Raw genomic sequence first — 20,120 nt, 5'->3', positions numbered from 1 at the left:
CTCACCTTCCCCTACCTAACCCACCCCCCCCCCCGGCCCTATCTAACCCCCCCTACCTTTATCCATGGATTTACGCCTCCCGGAGGGAGATGTAAATCCACTGGCGCGCCGAGACCCGACCCGGGGGCGGTTCCGGAGGGCGCGGCCATGCCCCCGGAACGCCCCGGGCTGAAACCAAGCCCCTGGGCCCGCCCCCGAAATGCCGCGTCCCGCCCCCAAAACGCTGCGTCGTTCAGCCCCGCCCCGACACGCCCCCTTCCGAAAACCCCGGGACCTACGCACGCCCCGGGGCTCTGCGCGCGCCGGCGGCCTCTGGAAAATAGGCGCGCCGGCGCGCAAGGCCCTGCTCGCGTAAATCCGGGCGGATTTACGCGAACAGGGCTTTTAAAATCCACCCTTGTGGGTTAGGAGTCTATCCGTCTAGGCGGTTTATAAGAAAAACATACACAATATTATAGCTTGATTGATATTTTTTCAGCACATATAGATAATGGGAAATGATTCTGGAGCTTAACCAAGGTGAGGTTAGCGTTACCCACAGGGAGGAGCCTTGCAGGTCCTCACCGTCGGCAGGTGGAGCAGAGGCCCAACAGGGACTTCACCAATACCAGCCCACATTCCTCGCAGGTTGAGCCCTTGGGTGCCGGGGCTGGTAGGACTTAGGCGTGGGCCTCTGGGTGAAGGAGAGTCCATCGTGGTAGAAGAAGGCCATCAAGAGGAAGATAGGTCAGTTCAAGCAGAAGTCGAGGCAGGCAGCAGAAACAACGAACCAAGGTCGGGGGAGGTAGCAATTCAGCGACGTCAAGGAGGTCCAAGGTTAGCCGCTAATCCAATACCAAAGAAGAAACTGAAGTTCAAGCTGAGGTGCAAAGCTGAAGATTCAATCTGAAGAAAGGAAGACAAGGCAAGACAACAGGGAGCAGACAAACCAGGAACCACCAGATGAGGAGACAGGAATCAACGAAGAAACAGGAACAGGAAGCAAGAAACCGGAACCAAAGACAGAGCACATGGACTGCATGACAAACAGCTACTCAATGAGTGAGACCTATTGCTGAGGTATGAGTAGCAGGTCCGAACTGGCTTTAAATGCAGGAGAGCCTGTGATGTCATCTGTGGGCCCTTTAAATGGTGATGAGCCGCACGTGTGCATGCCTAGAAACACGCTGCTCAGCTAAGTGGTGTCTCTAGTCCCATGTGCCAGGCCTTTGCAGTGGTCGGCCGCACCTTCGTCATCGGGGACTGCGCGGCGAGCCAGAAGAGAGGGTAAGGGTGGCCAGTCGCGGGACAGACCACAGATGATGTGGAAACTATTGCTCCAAAGACACTCTGGGAATGTTTATTTATTTAAGATTTTTATCTACCGACATTCGTAGGTACATCATGCCGGTTTACATCGAACATTGCTAACAGAAAATGAAAGTTACATAAAACAAGAGCAGGGGAAACAGGGGATTTAAGGAAATACAGGCGTTTAAAGGCAATAATAAGAGGAAAGTTTATATCCAGGGCTTCCTACAAAAGATAAGAAAAGGACAGGATCAGAACACTTCTGCTAAACAAAGTATCATTAGAACATCAACATAAACACACAATATCAGAATTTATTTTGTTGCAACTAAATGCGGCTAAAGAGGAACTTATAGCATTAAATGCTGACACCGTAGCTTATCAAATAGAGTTAATTAAATAGTCTCACTATGAAGGTGATAATAAAGCAGGGATACTATTGGCCAGAAAGTTAAAATCCATGTCAGTGCAAAATCAAATTAAGATTAGGGGGAGCAATGGATCAGTAATGACAACAAATTCAGATGTAAAACAACAACTTCTATAATTTTATAAGAAACTATGAGGTCCATATTCAAAAGCCATTTAGACGGATAGTTATCCATCTAAATGACTTACCTGGCTATATTCAGCCTTTATCTGGCTAAATTCTAGCCAGCTACTAAGTTAGGAGGCTAGAATTTAGCTAGATAAGTTAGTGGCGGTTAAAGGCATAACTGGTAGGAGTTGAGTTAGTCGGCTAAGTTAACTGGCTAACTCCTATATTCAGAGCCGGCTAAGTCTGGTTGAGTCAGAGCTGTGCTAAAGTTAGCCGACTATAGTTAGCTGGCTAACTAAATAAGATAGCCAGCTATAGTCAATAGAGTGGTTGCACTCTTGAAAATGCCTCCAAATTTGGCTGAATACAATTATCCGGCTAACTTTGCTATCAGAACTGTGTCTGAATATAGACCTCTATATAGTTTGGATTCTGAGATTTCTGTTTCAGAGAATGAGTTTATTTCGAACATGTTACCCATTTTTTCTAAGGGGCAACAGCAATTTCTAGACCAAGAAATTCAAACTGTGGAGATTTTAAAATGTGTAAAGCCCTAGGACTGGATGGTTTCACTGCTACATTTTATAAAGTATGTGTAACTATTTTGGTCTCTCCTTTGACTAAGATGATTAATTTTTTAAGAACAGAAGATATGCCATATTGGATCAGACCAAGGGTCCATCAAGCCCAGTATCCTGTCTCCAACAATGGCCAATCCAAGTCACAAGTACTCAGCAAGTACCCAAACATTAAATAGATTCCATGCTACTAATGTTGGCAACAAGCAGTGGCTATTCCCTATTGATTAATTGCAGTTGTCCTGAGTTGGCTGGGAGTACCCTAACTCTGACAGATGTCCTCTCCTCCATAGTACCTGATGTCCAAATGGTACTCCCAAACTCCAAATGGCCATGTCATGTGTCCCAGGTGGAAACTCCTTGGGAATCTCCAAGGGTCTTCCTCCTCTTCTCTCCCTCAAGTTCTTCTTCACCCATTGATAGCAGGGAACCTTCCTGAAAGAAAGGCCTTTATGGGAAGCAGTTCTTAAACTTCTAGTCCTGGGTAACGAAGAGGACAGAAAAAAAATGAAGGATCTCTGGTGCAGAATTCTAACTTAGTGGGTATAACTATCCTAGCTAAACCTGGAAGAGATCCTTCCCTTTGTGGATAATATAGACCTATTTCCCTTAAAAATAATATTTTAGCGAAAATTGTAGCTAAATTTATTTCTAGCTTGATTCACAGAGACCAGGCTGGCTTTATACCTAATTAAATGGCAGCAGATAATGTATGTAAAAGCGTGGATATTATCTGGTGGGTACGAAAAGAAAATCTTTCTTCAATTCTTCTGTCTGTGGATGCAGTAAAGGCCTTTGATATGCTCCACTGGCCTTTTCTATTTTTGTGTGAAGGTGAATGGTAGGTATTCTGGCTCCTTTAAAGTGGCAAGAAGCACTTGATAGGGTTGCCCCCATCTCCATATGTACAATTGTTTCAAATGTTCTTTGCATCGTTCTTAAGCCACTGTTTTAAATGTTCCTTGTATTCGCTCCCTAGCGGCTGTTATGCTTCAATGTAAACCAGTGTGATTTGTATTCTATATAAGAATTTAAAATAAATAAATAAAAAAATTTTGGAACCTTTGGCCACTAGAATCCAGGCAGCTAATTCTGTTTGTGGAATACAGATTGCATAAGCATTTTATAAGTTGTCAATGTTTGTGGATGATGTTTACACGTTAAAATATCTTCATCAATAGTGCTTTGTGGTAGAAAAAGCCATTCTCTATGAGCAAATTTAGCTCTTGTGTATGCTCTTTTTATACATGTGGTGGGATATCCTCTAGCTTGAAATCTTAACCCTAAGGAATGTGCCTGAAAATTAAATTCTGCTTTAGTTGTGCACAACCGCCTAATTCGAAAAAACTGGCTCACTGGCAGATTTTCTTTCAAAACTCATGGATGAGCACTAGAAAAATGTAAAAAAGTGTTACTGGCAACTGGCTTACGGTATAATGTAGTATTAAATGTCCCATTGTTCTTAAAAATAATAAAATCAAGGAAATGAATTCTCTCCTTCTGAATATCTGCAGTAAAGTGTAAGCATTACAACAGTTAAGCCATTGTAGAAAATCATTAAACTTTTCAATTGTGTCAGACCACAAAAGAAAAATATCATCACTATATCTTTTTCACATAACTATATATTACCTAAAGGGGTTATTATTATGTATATAATGATTTTCAAAATGTGCCATATATAGATTAGCTAAATTGGGGGCCATGGTGGCTCCCATAGCTGTACCACAAACTTGTTGAAAAAACATTACCTCAAAAGCAAAAAAATTCTTTATAAGCGCTTTGGGGTAGATTTTCAAACCGCGCGATTTGCGTACTTTTGCTGGCGCATCAGGCGCAAGTAAAAGTACGCGGGATTTTAGCGGATACGCGCGTATCCGCTAAAATCCTGGATCGGCGCGCGCAAGGCTATCAATTCCGTATAGCCGGCGCGCGCCAAGCCGCGCAGCCTACCCCCGTTCCCTCCGAGGCCGCTCCGAAATCGGAGCGGCCTCGGAGGGAACTTTCTTTTGCCCTCCCCTCACCTTCCCCTCCCTTCCCCTACCTAACCCACCCGCCCGGCACTGTCTAAACCCCCCCTTACCTTTGTCGGGGGATTTACGCCTCCCGGAGGGAGACAAATCCCCGTGCGCCAGCGGGCCGCTAGCGCGCCGGGACGCGACCTGGGGGCGGGTCCGGAGGGCGCGGCCACGCCCCCAGAACGCTCCCGACACGCCCCGAAAACGCCACGCCGTTCGAGCCCGCTCCCCGACACGCCCCCGACACACCCCCCTCAGAAAACCCCGGGACTTACGCGAGTCTCGGGGCTCTGCGCGCGCCGGTAGGCCTATGTAAAATAGGCTCACCGGCGCGCAGGGCCCTGCTCGCCTAAATCCGCCAGGATTTGGGCGGATTTAGGCGAGCAGGGCTCTTAAAATCCGCCCCAATGTGAAGTAAAGTCTTTAAAAAATGAGTAGGTATTCTCTGTGGTTGAGGGCGAGCCTCAAAAAATTTTGTAGCTATATCAATGGCTTCTAATTCAGGAATATTAGTATAAAGAGCCTCTATATCCAATGTAACCAAATACAAATTAGTTACATCACCCAAAAAACTTTCAATTATTTGGATCATTTGTTGAGAGTCTCTAATATAAGATATCTGTTGTGATACATGGGGTGCCAGAAAATAATCCACAAATTTAGGTAAGGGCTCAAGCAGCGAACCTCTGCTAGAAACAATAGGTCTTCCAGGAGGATAGGTAATATTTTTATGTATTTTAGGGAGAATGTAAAACACAGGAACCTTAGGATGTTGTTTGATTAGATAAGACGCTTCGTGAGTAGTCAAAAAACCTGTATCTAAGCCTGTTTTAACAAGTTTTTCAATATCTACAGTTAGTTCAATGGTAGGATCAGCTTGCAATGGACGATAAAAGGACTGATTATTCAATTGTTTGAGAACCTCTGCATTATATTGTATACGATCTAAGAGCACAATTTTGCCACCCTTATCTGCTGGTTTAATAATCAAATTTGTGTTATCTCGAAGTGATTACAAAGCAAACATTTCTTGGCGTGTCAGATTTGAAAAAGAACGCTTACTTGAAAAGTTGTCTTTTAAATCTCTTAATATCCTCCGGTGAAATGTGGAGATAATAGGGTCTAATGGACCTGGAGGAAACCAAGCAGATTTATTTTTCAATATTGACATATCAACCATACTAGGTTGATCTGTGAAAAAATGTTTAATATATAAAGTCCGGATGAATCTGAACAATGCAACTTCTAATTTAAATAAATTAGCTTTAGGAGATGGAATAAAAGTAAGTCCTTTTTCTAACACCTGTATTTGTACAGAGTTAAGTATTACTGAAGATAAATTACAAATTAAGGATTCCGACGAGTTTTGGAACGAGTTTGTCTGTTGTTCTGTGGAGAGTCGTCCTGCCATCTGACACCCTGCGACCGAGGTGGGTGACGATATATACGGCCTTGGCCTAAAAAACAATTGTCTCCTCTGTTCTCTTGATTAGTTGTAGGTTGATACACAAGTTCATCTCCGGAAGAATCATCACTGCCAGAGCCAAAATTAGTTTTTTTAATTCTAGATCTTGCTGAATCATTCATCCAGGGGTAAACATATCCCTGGGTATAATCCCGTATATCTCTATGGAATTTATCAAATTTTAACTTTTTTATGTCAGATTTAAATTTCTCTAAAGATTCATTAAGTTTATTAAATTGCTCTGTAAAAGCTATATGATCATTAGTTGTTTTCAAATCCTCTTTAATAGTGGTAATTTCTGTTTGTATCTCTTCATCATTACGTTGAGCAGTTTTTATAATAAGAATCATCAAATCTAGACTACATTTATTAAGTATGGCATTCCAATCCTGTATAAAGATGGGATCTTCCTTATATAAATGAGGTTCTTTAAAAATACTTAGTCCTCTCGGGATTCTATGTTGTCTACAATAATCTAGCAGTGTGTCTGCATGCAAAGAAGTTCGTATAGAACGTTTCATTAACTTATTTAAATTAGACCATTGATTTTCAGAAGTAGCAGTACTGGATCCAAAAATAGATGGTCGAAATAAAAGAACTTGTAACTCAGCTTCAGAGTAACTTAGTGTTTTTAAAGAATCTGTCCCAGACATGGCTCAAAATATTTGACAAAAAAACAAAAAGAGCACTTATCGGGTCCTATGTATCAAAATAAAACAGCAAAAGGCACCACTCACTAATAATTATATATTGATGGAGGCTCCAAAACAATAATCAATATTTCTTTCACAAGTTGTCAATAGTTATTTTATAGTTTAGACTTATATCCCGTCTAAACAGTTCAGATAACATCCATCAAAATTGGTTAACAAAAAATCTAAAAATGATATACACACAGTATCAATGGTTGTAATATCACTGTCAATATACCTGACAGCGGCCGATGTTTCGCTGCAACCTCGCAGCTTCTTCAGGGGTAAGTATACCTTTAAAAACTACAAGAAATGTATATAATTAACAGGCAGATAATTAACAAATATCTATGTAATTAAATCAAATCAAATCAAATAAGAGTATATATGTAGAGGAGCAAACCTCCTTAATACTGAAAACAAGATATCACAAAAAACAATATATATATATATAATCAATAATAATTAATTAACAGATGGGTAATTATTATAATTATCAATATAATTAAATCAAATCAAATAAAAATATAGAGGAGCTAACCTCCTTATTACTGGACACAAGGTCTCACAAAGAACTTATGTATAAACAAGGACAGAATTTATACAAACAATTTTTCTTATAAATATATACAACTGTAACTACTTCAAATCAGTTTATCCAAACTTGCTGTTTGTATCACCCATGTTCAAACGTCACTGATTATACTTCGATTCACTTTCCTCCCTTATGTTCCCCATACTCAAACTTGACTTGTACTGAGAGGAGAGGATCACCTTGCTGGTGGCTGAAAGGAATCAATAAGTTTTTGCTTGGGACATTGTCTTTTTCAAAAGTATTGGGGCAAAGTTAACTATTTGGGAATATTATTTAGTGTGTTTGTGCTTTTAATAGTCAGTAAGGCAGCAAATAAACAAGTTAGTCTGTTTGTATTTTTAAATGGTCAGTCAGTAAGGCAGCTAGTAAGCAGTAGTTAGTTTATTTTTAAAAATCTGTAAGGCAACTAGTAAGCAGAACTGAGTGTTTGTATTAAAAAAAAAAAAAGTAGCCAGAAGCTAGAAATAAGCTAGGAGCAGTATATACCTAAGTAAAAAGGTTGAAAAGTTCAGTTCAGTTACTCACCTTGGAAAGGTGTTGAGGTAGTGTGATTTGGTTTGATTAGGCACCAACATTTGATAATCAAGAGAGCAGTGAGTCACTCTGGCTGACTAACTGAAGTTAGACTGTTTGGATTTTGGGGAAGGGGGAGTCTCTTCCGAAGGGATGGGCTCCACCTTAACTAGGGTGGATCCAGACTGCTGGCGCTAACCTTTAAAAAGGAGCTTTTAAACTAGAACAAAGGGGAAAGCCGACAGTGGCTCAGCAGCGCATGGTTCGGAGAGAGGTATCTTCAAAGGATATTAATGATGCATTAGAATTAGGGCATCCCAACAGTGAGGTTACAATAATAAGAAAAGTAGTCCAAGTGCCTGTAACTAAAAACTCACCTGAGCTAAAAAATTCTAAACTTATCCCTATCAATTAAAAAGCAGAATGAAAATACAAACAAAAAACAAACTTTGAAATGTTTGATGGTAATGCCAGAAGGCTAAGAAGTAAGATGGGAGAATTAGAATGTATAGCAGTGAATGATGACATAGACTTAATTGGCATCTCAGAGACATGGTGGAAGGAGGACAACCAATGGGACAGTGCTATACCGGGGTACAAATTATATCGCAATGACAGAGAGGAGCACCCGGGAGGCGGTGTGGCGCTTTATGTCCTGGATGGCATAGAGTCCAACAGGATAAACATCCTGCATGAAATTAAATGCAAAATTGAATCTTTATGGGTAGAAATCCCTTGTGTGTCGAGGAAGACTATAGTGATAGGAGTATACTACCGTCTACCTGGTCAAGATGGTGAGACGGACAGTGAAATGCTAAGAGAAATTAGGGAAGCTAACCAAATTTTTAGTGCGATAATAATGGGAGACTTCAATTACCCCAATATTGACTGGGTAAATGTATCATCAGGACATGCTAAAGAGAAAGTTCCCTGGATGGAATCAATGACAGTTTTATGGAGCATTTGGTTCAGGAACAGACGAGAGCGGGAGAAAATTTAGATCTAATTCTCAGTGGAGCACAGGATTTGGTGAGAGAGGTAACGGTGGTGGGGCCGCTTGGCAATAGTGATCATAATATGATCAAATTTGAATTAATAACTGGAAGAGGAACAGTATGCAAATCCATGGCTCTCGTGCTAAACTTTCAAAAGGGAAAACTTTGTTAAAATGAGAAAATTTGTTAGAAAAAAACTGAAAGGAGCAGCTACAAAAGTAAAAAGTGTGCAAGAGGCATGGTCATTGTTAAAAAATACCATTCTAGAAGCACAGTCCAGATGTATTCCACACATTAAGAAAGGTGGAAAGAAGGCAAAACGATTACCGGCATGGTTAAAAGGGGAGGTGAAAGAAGCTATTTTAGCCAAAAGATCTTCATTCAAAAATTGGAAGAAGGATCCAACAGAAGAAAATAGGATAATGCATAAACGTTGGCAAGTTAAATGTAAGACATTGATAAGACAGGCTAAGAGAGAATTTGAAAAGAAGTTGGCCATAGAGGCAAAAACTCACAGTAAAATCTTTTTAAAATATATCCGAAGCAGAAAGCCTGTGAGGGAGTCAGTTAGACCATTAGATGATCGAGGGGTTAAAGGGGCACTTAGAGAAGATAAGGTCATCGCGGAAAGATTAAATGATTTCTTTGCTTCGGTGTTTACTGAAGAGGATGTTGGGGAGGTACCCGTACTGAAGAAGGTTTTCATGGTAATGATTCAGATGGACTGAATCAAATCACGGTGAACCTAGAAGATGTGGTAGACCGGAAGAGTAGTAAATCACCTGACCGGATAGTATACACCCCAGAGTTCTGAAGGAACTATAAAATGAAATTTCAGACCTGTTAGTAAAAATTTGTAAAATATCACTAAAATCATCCATTGTACCTGAAGACTGGAGGATAGCTAATGTAAGCCCGATATTTAAATAGGGCTCCAGGGGTGATCCGGGAAACTACAGACCGGTTAGCCTGATTTCAGTGTCAGGAAAAATAGTGGAAATTGTTCTAAACATCAAAATCACAGAACATATAGAAAAACATGGTTTAATGGAACAAAGTCAGCAAGGCTTTACCCAAGGCAAGTCTTGCCTCACAAATCTGCTTCACTTTTTTGAAGGAGTTAATAAACATGTGGATAAAGGTGAACCGGTAGATGTAGTATACTTGAATTTTCAGAAGGCATTTGAGAAAGTTCCTCATGAGAGGCTTCTAGGAAAAGTAAAAAGTCATGGGATAGGTGGCGATGTCCTTTCTTGGATTGCAAACTGGCTAAAAGACAGTAAACAGAGAGTAGGATTAAATGGACAATTTTCTCAGTGGAAGGGAGTGGGCAGTGGAGTGCCTCAGGGATCTATATTGGGACCCTTACTTTTCAATATTTTATTTATTTATTTATTTTATTTATTTTGCATATTTTATATACCGAGGTATAGCAGAGTTGCCTTCACTCCGGTTTACAGTTACAACAACCTGATACAGTTAAAGTAATTTAACAGCAAAACTGTAAACACTGGTATAGAACAATAGCATATAACTGATTAAGATATACAATAAAATATGTAAAAAATCTGAGTTCAAATCATGTAGGGGACATCTGCTATAGAACAAAATGGGAAGGATTCTGGTAGTCAGAAAGAAAGTTAGTCATTGTAGGGAGATAGTATGTCAGATGGAGGGCACAAAGGGATAGATCTGTTGATTTATCCTTTATAGTCATTGAGAGTGTTGTCTTGGAGAGTTTGGCTGAGTAGCCAGGCTTTAAGATCTTTTTTAAAAGATTTTATGTTTTCTTGAGCGGTCAGGTGATGAGGTAACGAATTCCATAACTTCGGGCCAATGATGGAAATGGCTCTGTTTCTTGTGGAGGACAGTTTAGCATGTGGAAGAGATGGGATCACTAGCTGGAGTTTACTTGTTGTTCTTGTTGTGCGAAGTGATCTATGAATATGTATAATGTTATCCAGGGCTGTGTAGTCTGCTTTATAAATTGCTTTGTGAAGAATTGTGAGAACTTTGAATTCTATTCTTTTCTCTATCGGTAGCCACTGTAAATTGTTGAGGATGGGGGTTATGTGGTCAGATTTTCTTTTACCCGTCAGGACTCTGGCAGCAGCATTTTGAAATAACTGCAAGGGTTTTAAGGATGTTTTAGGTAAACCAATCAGGAGAGAGTTGCAATAGTCCAAACTGGTAAACATGGGGGCTTGTAGGACGGTTTTGAAATCATGGGGATGAAGCAGCGGTTTTAAGTGTTTGATTACTTGTAGTTTATGAAAGCCCTCTTTTGTTCTTGTAGTAATGTGTTTTTTGTAGTTTAGTTCATTGTCTAACCATATGCCTAGGTCTTTTACGTTGTCTTTAAGTTGAATGTGGATGTTGTCAATTTGGAAGGGTGGTGTGGTTTTTGATCCAGAGTTTTTTCTTGTGATTAGAATACATTCAGTTTTGTTCATATTTATAAATGATCTGGAAAGAAATACGACGAGTGAGATAATCAAATTTGCAGATGATACAAAATTGTTCAGAGTAGTTAAATCACAAGCAGATTGTGATAAATTGCAGGAAGAGCTTGTAAGACTGGAAAACTGGGCATCAAAATGGCAGATGAAATTTAATGTGGATAAGTGCAAGGTGATGCATATAGGGAAAAATAACCCATGCTATAGTTACACAATGTTAGGTTCCATATTAGGTGCTACAACCCAAGAAAGAGATCTAGGCGTCATAGTGGATAACACATTGAAATGGTCAGTTCAGTGTGCTGCAGCAGTCAAAAAAGCAAACAATGTTGGGAATTATTAGAAAGGGAATGGTGAATAAAATGGAAAATGTCATAATGCCTCTGTATCGCTCCATGGTGAGACCGCACCTTGAATACTGTGTACAATTCTGGTCGCTGCATCTCAAAAAAGATATAATTGCGATGGAGAAGTTACAGAGAAGGGATACCAAAATGATAAGGGGAATGGAACAGCTCCCCTATGGGTAAAGAGATTAGGACTTTTCAGCTTGGAGAAGAGACGGCTGAGGAGGGATATGATAGAGGTGTTTAAAATCATGAGATGTCTAGAACAGGTAGATGTGAATCGGTTATTTACTCTTTCGGATAATAGAAAGACTAGGGGGCACTCCATGAAGTTAGCATGTGGCACATTTAAAACTAATCTGGGAAAGTTCTTTTTCACTCAACGCATAAACTCTGGAATTTGTTGCCAGAGGATGTGATTAGTGCAGTTAGTATAGCTGTGTTTAAAAAAGGATTGGATAAGTTCTTGGAGGAGAAGTCCATTACCTGCTATTAATTAAGTTGACTTAGAAAACAGCCACTGCTATTACTAGCAACAGTAACATGGAATAGACTTCGTTTTTGGGTACTTGCCAGGTTCTTATGGCCTGGATTGGCCACTGTTGGAAACAGGATGCTGGGCTTGATGGACCCTTGGTCTGACCCAGTATGGCATGTTCTTATATTTCCACTCGACTTGTACCTCTTTTATTTCTTATCCGACAAAGAATTCTCTGTTTCGCCCACTCGACAATAGGCTTCCTCAGGGAAATTTCAATTTAACGGGATACCTTTCCAAACCTCCTTTCACAGCTGTTTCTATAATTGTAATGGACAATTTTAAATAACTACCTACTCTTATACAATAATCTAACCCATATATTACTACAGTCACTCATCCTTTATACATAGAAACATAAAAACATAGAAATGACGGCAGAAGACCAAATGGCCCATCCAGTCTGCCCAGCAAGTTTCACATGTTTTTTTCTCATACTTATCTGTTACTCTTGGCTCTTAGTAACCTTTTGGTTCTATTTCCCTTCCACCCCCACCATTAATGAGAAAGCAGTGTTGGAACTGCATCTAAATGAAATACCTAGTTTAATTAGTTAGGGGTAGAAGCCGCCACAATAAGCAAGCTACACCCATGCTTATTTGTTTACCCAAACTAAATAGTTCAGTCCTTGTTGGTTGTTGTCTGTATATAGATCCACTTTTCTTCATTCCCCCTGCCATTGAAGCAGAGAGCTATGCTGGACATGCTTGAAGTATCAATCTTTCTCCCCTGCCATTGAAGCAGAGAGCTATGCTGGATATGCGTGAAGTATCAGTCTTTCTCCCCTGCCATTGAAGCAGAGAGGTATGCTGGATATGCAATATTTATAATCCCTTCGCACTTTACGGACCTCGGCATCTTTGTAGTTATATAACATCTTTTCATTGCTGTCTTATCATTCATTTCAAAGCTGTTTCACTGCTTCTACAACAAAATTAGTACACATGTTCTCAGATAGTACTCACCATACACGACTTATACCGATCTGAACTCCACGCGCTGCACCAACTTACCCAGATACCAGAAGTGACTTCAACAGAGGTCTAAACTCCGGTATTTTACACATTACCAAAAATCCATAAATCTCTTGAATTTCCTCCAGCCCGGCCCATTGTTTCGGGTATTGGCTCTATTATAACTACTTTCCAAATTCATTGACAACTTCCTACGTCCTTATGTCCCCTTGTGTCCTTCCTACATTCGTGATTCAGGCCACTTTATTTCTTTGCTCTCACAGCTATCTTTTCCTTCTGATCCTTTTTTGTTAGTAACATTGGACATAGTTTCACTGTATTCTAACATTCCTCAAGAGGAAGCTATTTCAGTTATAGAATCTACTTTATCTACACGAAGCCCTCATGAACGTATTCTCTCTTCTTTTCGGGTCTCTCTAACCCGTATAGCTCTCACAAAAAATTTCTTTCAGTTTTTAGGTCAATTTTTTCAGCAGATTAAAGGCACCGCTATGGGGGCCACTATGGCCCCATCAATAGCGTGTTTATACGTTGCCCACTTTGAATCCACATTCCTTGCTAATTCTCCTTACAAGCAAAATCCATGTCTCTGCGCTTTCAAGAACGTGGTTATCCTACAAGAATCATTAAACGAGCTTATAAACGCGCCCTCTACATGTATCGGGACCATCCCTTTATACCACGCCATCAAGACCCGACATCCCAGCTCACTTGTATTTTGTCTTTTTCTCCACATAGCCATGATATCATTTCCATTATCAAAACACGTTGGGATATTCTTCATCCACACACCATTTTCCAAGATTCCTCATGCTTTTCATTTACACGCGGATGGAACTTACGAGACTTGCTTGTCTCTTCTGAACTTCAGCTTTCAGCTCCCACTGATCATGTTGCCACCGGGGGCCACTCCCCATGTGGCCACTGTTCAGTGTGTGTACACTCTATGAACATTAGCAGTTACTTCACACACCCCTTGTCCTCAAAGCAATATACTTTGAAATCTCGCACCACTTGCGCATCAAGTGGTGTGATTTACGTTATTCTGTGCCCATGCTCCCTGATCTATGTGGGTAAAACTACCCACCAAATACGAGCCAGGATAATAGAACATCGGTCATGCCCTAAGTCAAGTCGCCTTGAGGCTCCCCTGGTTGATCACTGGCAATCTCTTAATCACAGCATTGGGGATTTAACATTTTTCGTCCTTGAGCAACCACGGTTATCCGCACGAGGTGGTAATGTTTCTCTTGTTCTCACACGAACAGAACAGCATTGGATCTTTGAATTTAATTCTTTAACCCCTTCGGGTCTTAACCGTGAGGTTGAGTGGTCATCTTTCTTTTAAGCTTTTCCCTTTTCTTTTATTTTTGGCCCTATCTTCCCTTTCCCCCTCCCCCTCTCTTAATCCCCTTCCCCTCCATCCTTCTCTCTCCCGATATATACCCCCCACAACCCCATCTCTCTTCCCCCTTCCTCCCCCCCTCCTATTCCCCTTTTTTCCTCTTCCTTCCCTTTCCCTGATTCCCTCTCTCCCCTCCTCCCCTTCCCCTCCCTGTTTTTAGCCTCCTTCTTTCCCAGCTTCTTTTTCCTTCCCCTCTCCCCTTACCTGTCATCCACTCTTGTGTTTATTCTGGTGTCATTTGGCGCACGGTTTCTCTATTTATTTCATTCTCCTACAGCCTTCCTTTGAAATGTTACGTTGCCGCTCTGATATCAGCACAACAAAGGCTTGATTCATTACTGTTGGTGTTTCTTTTTAAGGATTTAAACTTTATATGTAATTAATATACTTTCTCAGGTTTGACAGCACTCATATAGTGCCCCTAAGGCTAATTTGATTTATACTTTAAGCCGCTTATCCAGCTTCCCGAGCCTACTTGTATACCCTACGATTAGGTGACTTTCTTGTCTTTACAACTCCCCTTTTTATAATTTAACATTTTTTTAAATTTGTTTTCTTCATACCTGGGACTATAGCCTTAGGGGGTAATTTTCATAAGGATTTACACGTATAAATGTAACTGCTATTGTAGCAATTTTCAAAAGCCATTTACTTGAGTAATGGACACTTACGTGAGCAAATCCTATGGACAATTCATGGCATATATTGTAGCAATTTTCAAAAACCCACTTACACGAGTAAAGTGCATTTACTCGAGTAAAATCCAGTTTTAAGTGAGTAAATGCTTTTTAAAATCAAGCCCTTAGTCTAATTCTATATACAGTATCCTTTTCTAGCCACTTATCAGCACTGTGCATACCCCGATTGTTGCATCCTGGATCACGTGGCCAACTTTTCGCGCGATATTTTTTTTATTTAATTCAGACACAGACAGTTCTATATTGAATTGCCACATTGCCGTTCTGTCTGCCGGACACAAAGATTTCTGCAAAAAGGTCTGTTCAGCTATTTTTATTTCTTGTTCTCTTCCACTGTGTTCAACTTTGCAGTAGCTCACATTTCTCTCCCTTCTCTTTGTCTTTTTATCGGATCCAGTCTAGCTTCAGTGGTCATGCATCAAAATTAAAAATTATATTTCCTTTTTTTTTTTTGACAAAGCACCCATTCGATACCCTTAAGGTGAGCATGAGTATATTTTTCTTAAATTGTGAGCTGCCTTCTCTGCTTCTCTTCCTCTATAGTTTATTGATACCTTTTGATCAGATGGCGTTTTGTTTGTTGTTTTTTGTTTGCTTTATAGCGAATTCTTAAAATTGCCTTTTTTGTTCACAATTGCCTCACCTCTTCTTTAAGCGCACAATTCCTGTGTTGACCATTTTTAGCTCCGCGGGTGGGCTCGCCCAACCCGCGGCTAAGGTTGACTGAGTGAGCAATTCCCACGGCAATTCCATGTATTATTTCTCTAAACACTTCAGGTATATTTTTTCCACGTCTCCTTCTCTTGAGCACAGCACCAAATAGCTTCTTTTGTCCATTTTATTACCAATTCCTTATCTCTTTTTCAGAATTAATGGCTCGCAAGCCTAACAGGACTCCTCAAGTAAGTTATTCAGTTTCTTGCACAATCGGTTTTCATTTTTCCAATTTTTGTCTATTATTCTCACTGATATTCATTTTTCTTTCTCTAGACTGCATACAATCAATCCACGATTTCTCGCATTGAGCTGCCCTTGAATTTCAGGTCGCTATTCTTGAATCTTTTGTTCTCTCCCTAACCATTCTCCTTTCCTCCCCTTTTTCCCTTTCCCCTTCCCCCCTTCCCCTCTCCTTCTGCATTTCCCCCTGGTATTCCACTGTGTTGAAATGATATTTGATTTTTGACTATGTTCACCCACCTGCTCAATATTTGAATGATCTTTGTTTTATAGACTCTTAAACATTGTGATCCCCCTGACGCAGCCCCTGATGCGAAACACGGCCGTGTCGGGGTCCTTGTTCTACCATTGTTTCATGAATGTATATCTAAGTAACATTTTGTGACACACCTGTGATTATATGGACTTATTAGAAGTCTATTTGAGTTATATTGATCAGTTGATTGTCTGCCACACATTATTCCTCTGTTGTATATTAAATATATGTGTGTGCTGTTTACACTGCCTGTTTTGCGTGCTTTCGCCCAGAGATTTAATAGAGCCAGCAAGTGTCAGTTGGCCCACATAGCCACAACTGTCCATGTCACTTCCTGGGCACATTTACACATGCGCAGAGCCCAATGGACCCCGAGATTGCAGTGGCACCAGGCCACTCAGAACCTCCAGGATTGCATCCAAGTCACCCTGTCTCTCCGGGACTCATTCTCCTGATGGCGGGTACTTTCAAATCTGGAATGGGGGAATCTCTTTTCGAAGTCCTCCTGCCCAAATTGTCCTAACCACAGATGCGTCCACCCTGGGGTGGGTGCAACACCCAGGGTCTCTGGTCCATTCAGAAACACTTGTCAAATCAACTTCCTGGTGCTTTGGATGATCAGGTACGGGCTATGGGCTTTCAGAGATCGGCTGTTCAATAAAGTCATACTGATCCAAATCATTAACCAGGTACCCATGTGTTATGTCAACAAGCAAAGAGGCACAGGATCGTACGTCCTGTCAGGAAGCAGTCCAGATCTGGTCATAGGCCCTTCCCATGGGATAGTGCTCAGAGCAATGTAGCCAGGACGGAGAACTTGGTAGTGGACAGGCTGAGTCAAGCCTAAAGGTTCCATGAGTGGTCCCTGGTCCAAGGGGTAGCAAACTGAATATTCCACCTCTGGGGGAGCCCGGACGTAGATCTGTTTGCATCCCCTTGCAGCAGGAAGGTGCCTCGGTTCTGCTCCCTGTACAGGTCAGATGGCAAACCAGCCTCTGATGCCCTTGCCAGTCACTGGGACAAAGGTTTTCTGTATGCGTTTCCTCCAATTCCTTAGTGGCGAAGACTTTCTTGAAGCTTCCAAGGATAGGGGATACTATGATCCTCAAGACAGGTACAGTTTCCACTCCTACAAGAGTTATCCATCTGGAAACCGATCAGTCTGGGGACTTCCCCAGATTTCATCATGCAAGATCGAGGCAGGTTGTGGCATCCCAACCTCCAGGCCCTGTCACTCACAGCCTGGATGTTTGAGAGGTTAATCCTGCAGCTGCTCGATCTCTCAAAGCATATATCTCGGGTTCTGGTGGCTTCTAGAAAGATTTCTACTAGAAAGTCCTATGGACTGACGTGGAGGAGGTTTTCTGTGTTGTGTGACAAGAAGGCCCTAAATCCGTTCTCCTGCCCCATACAAAAACTGCTTGATTACCTTCTATACCTATTGGAAGCTGACTTAACAACCAACTCCATTAGAGTTCATCTCAGTGCAATTGGCACATACTACCAGAGTGTAGATGGTATGCTCATCTCTGTACAGCCTATAGTTGTATAATTCATGTGGGGCCTGCTTCAATTGTAGCTTCCTGCTGTATCCTGGGACCTCTATGTGTTGTTAAGTCAGCTGATAAAAGCTCTTTTTGAGCTGCTGTGTACCTGTGAGCTGAAGTACCTGACCTGAAAGGTCATATTTTTGGTAGCAGTCACCTTAGTGTATGCAGGGTCAACGAGCTCCAGGCCTTAGTGACTTATCAACCTTACACACATTCTTTCTTTTTCTTTTGATAGGAATAGGCTGGGTGTTGCTGTTGCCAAACAGATACTATCCAATTGGCTAGCAGATTGCATCTCCTTCTGTTATGTCCATTTGGGATTGCATCTTTGGGATCATGTCAAGACTCATTCTGGCAGAGCCATGGCAGCACCAGTGGCCCACTTGCGAGCAGTTCTCGTGGAGGAGATCTGCAAAACTGTGACATGAAGTTTTCTGCACACATTCAAATTTCACTATTGTCTGGATAGGGATGGCCAACGCAACAGTAGATTCAGTCAGTCTGTCCTTCGGAACCAGTTTGAGGTGTAGAATCCAGCTCTCCCTGCCCAGGGCCCATTGATGGGTTCAGGCTGTTTCCTCTCTGTTACAACAGCACAGTTGTTGTGCCCATTGGCACCTGGTTGGTGTCTGTTTGTCCCTTTTTGTGTTGGGGAGCAGCCTGTAGCTAGGGATTCACCCATGTGTAAGGACTAGCATCCTATTTGACCTCAAAGAAAGCAGAGTTGATACCTGTAACAGGTGTTCTCTGAGAACAGCAGGATGTTAGTCCTCATGAAACCTGCCCACCTTCCCACAGGTTGGGTTTCTTCAATTTTTTATTTTAATTATAATTCTATGTTATAAGACCGGAGAGGGACCCCACATGGATGTGTGGTATAGGGCATGCTGGGCATGCTCAGTGTGCCTAGTCAAAGTTCTAAAAACGTTGACATGTTATCTGCATCTGGGCTCTATCAGATCATGTCACCCATATGTGAGGAATAATATCCTGCTGTTTTCAGAAAACACCTGTTACAGGTAAGCAATTCTGCTTTCTCTATCATATGTCCCTTGCATTTCAATTGCTTGGATATTGTTTTTAACATAAAGAGCTACTCTTTCCTCTTTTCTGTCCTTAAGATATAGCTTGGGTTTGCCATATCCCAATCATGAAACTCAGTGAACCATATCTCTGTAATAGCAATGATGTCCAAGTCCACTTCCACTATCAGGGCTTGCAGGTTTGGGATTTTATTGCCCAGACTATGAGCATTTGTGGTGATAAATTTCCAACTTTTATCCCTTGGTTTGCTGCTCTTCTTTTTCTGCTTTTTATTTTTTTTTTTTTAGCTGATTGATTTTATTTTCTCCTCCCATTTCCTGTATTGTTTGGGGGTGCATGCCAATTTCATTAGCCACCTCCTGCCAACCCCACCCTTTAGTTTAAATGCCTGATAATGTTTGTTCTGAATTCTCTTTCCTTCCATGGACAAATTTAGACCACCCTTACCATATAATCCTCTATTGCTCCATACATGCCTCCAGCCTTCAATGTATTCAATTCCACTTTCTTTACACCATGTTTTGAACCAGAAATTGAAGTTATCTATATGGCAGAGTCTTTCCTTCCCCATTCTGCTAATAGTGACTAATTTACAAGTTGTTAGATTGGTATTTGTCTTATTCACCTAACCTTAAGTCCTTGGAAGAACTATCTAAAAAGAAAACATCCTAGGGATTGAAAGATGTGGGCCAGGGTGGGAGAGAACAAACAATATTGTAGATTCCAGCCTTTTTTAAAATTAACACCCCAGGAGATGCATCAAACTGCAGAAGTGATCTAACATATGTTATACATCGTATATTGCGCGATATTAACCAAGGCCCCACCCATGTTGCCTCTCAAATTACAATGAGCTGCTTTGCATTCAATTTGCATGCATGAATAATGCAAATGCATGCAAAGCAGCTCATTACTAGGTAATCTGATGCTAATATTTTATTGCGGCCGACCAAGAAAGTAGTCAGCCATGATAAAATAACACCTTTTCAAAATTTATGAAATACAATGTTAGCACCCTGGGGCCAATGTGATAAGGCCAAGGTAAAGTTAGTGCCATTTAGAAGAATGGCGTCAATCAGGCCAGGTGACAGGGGGTACCCCAGCCCCATGGTGGGAAGTTCTCTATATTTCAAGGTTTGGGGGGAGTGCGGGAGGAAGGTCAAGGGGTACCTGGAAGTATGTGGTGGTGAGTGTGGGGGATCCCTGAA

This window comes from Rhinatrema bivittatum, chromosome 1 (assembly GCF_901001135.1).
Source record: "Rhinatrema bivittatum chromosome 1, aRhiBiv1.1, whole genome shotgun sequence".
Taxonomy (NCBI): Eukaryota; Metazoa; Chordata; class Amphibia; order Gymnophiona; family Rhinatrematidae; genus Rhinatrema; species Rhinatrema bivittatum.
Note: the sequence above shows the minus strand (reverse complement) of the source record.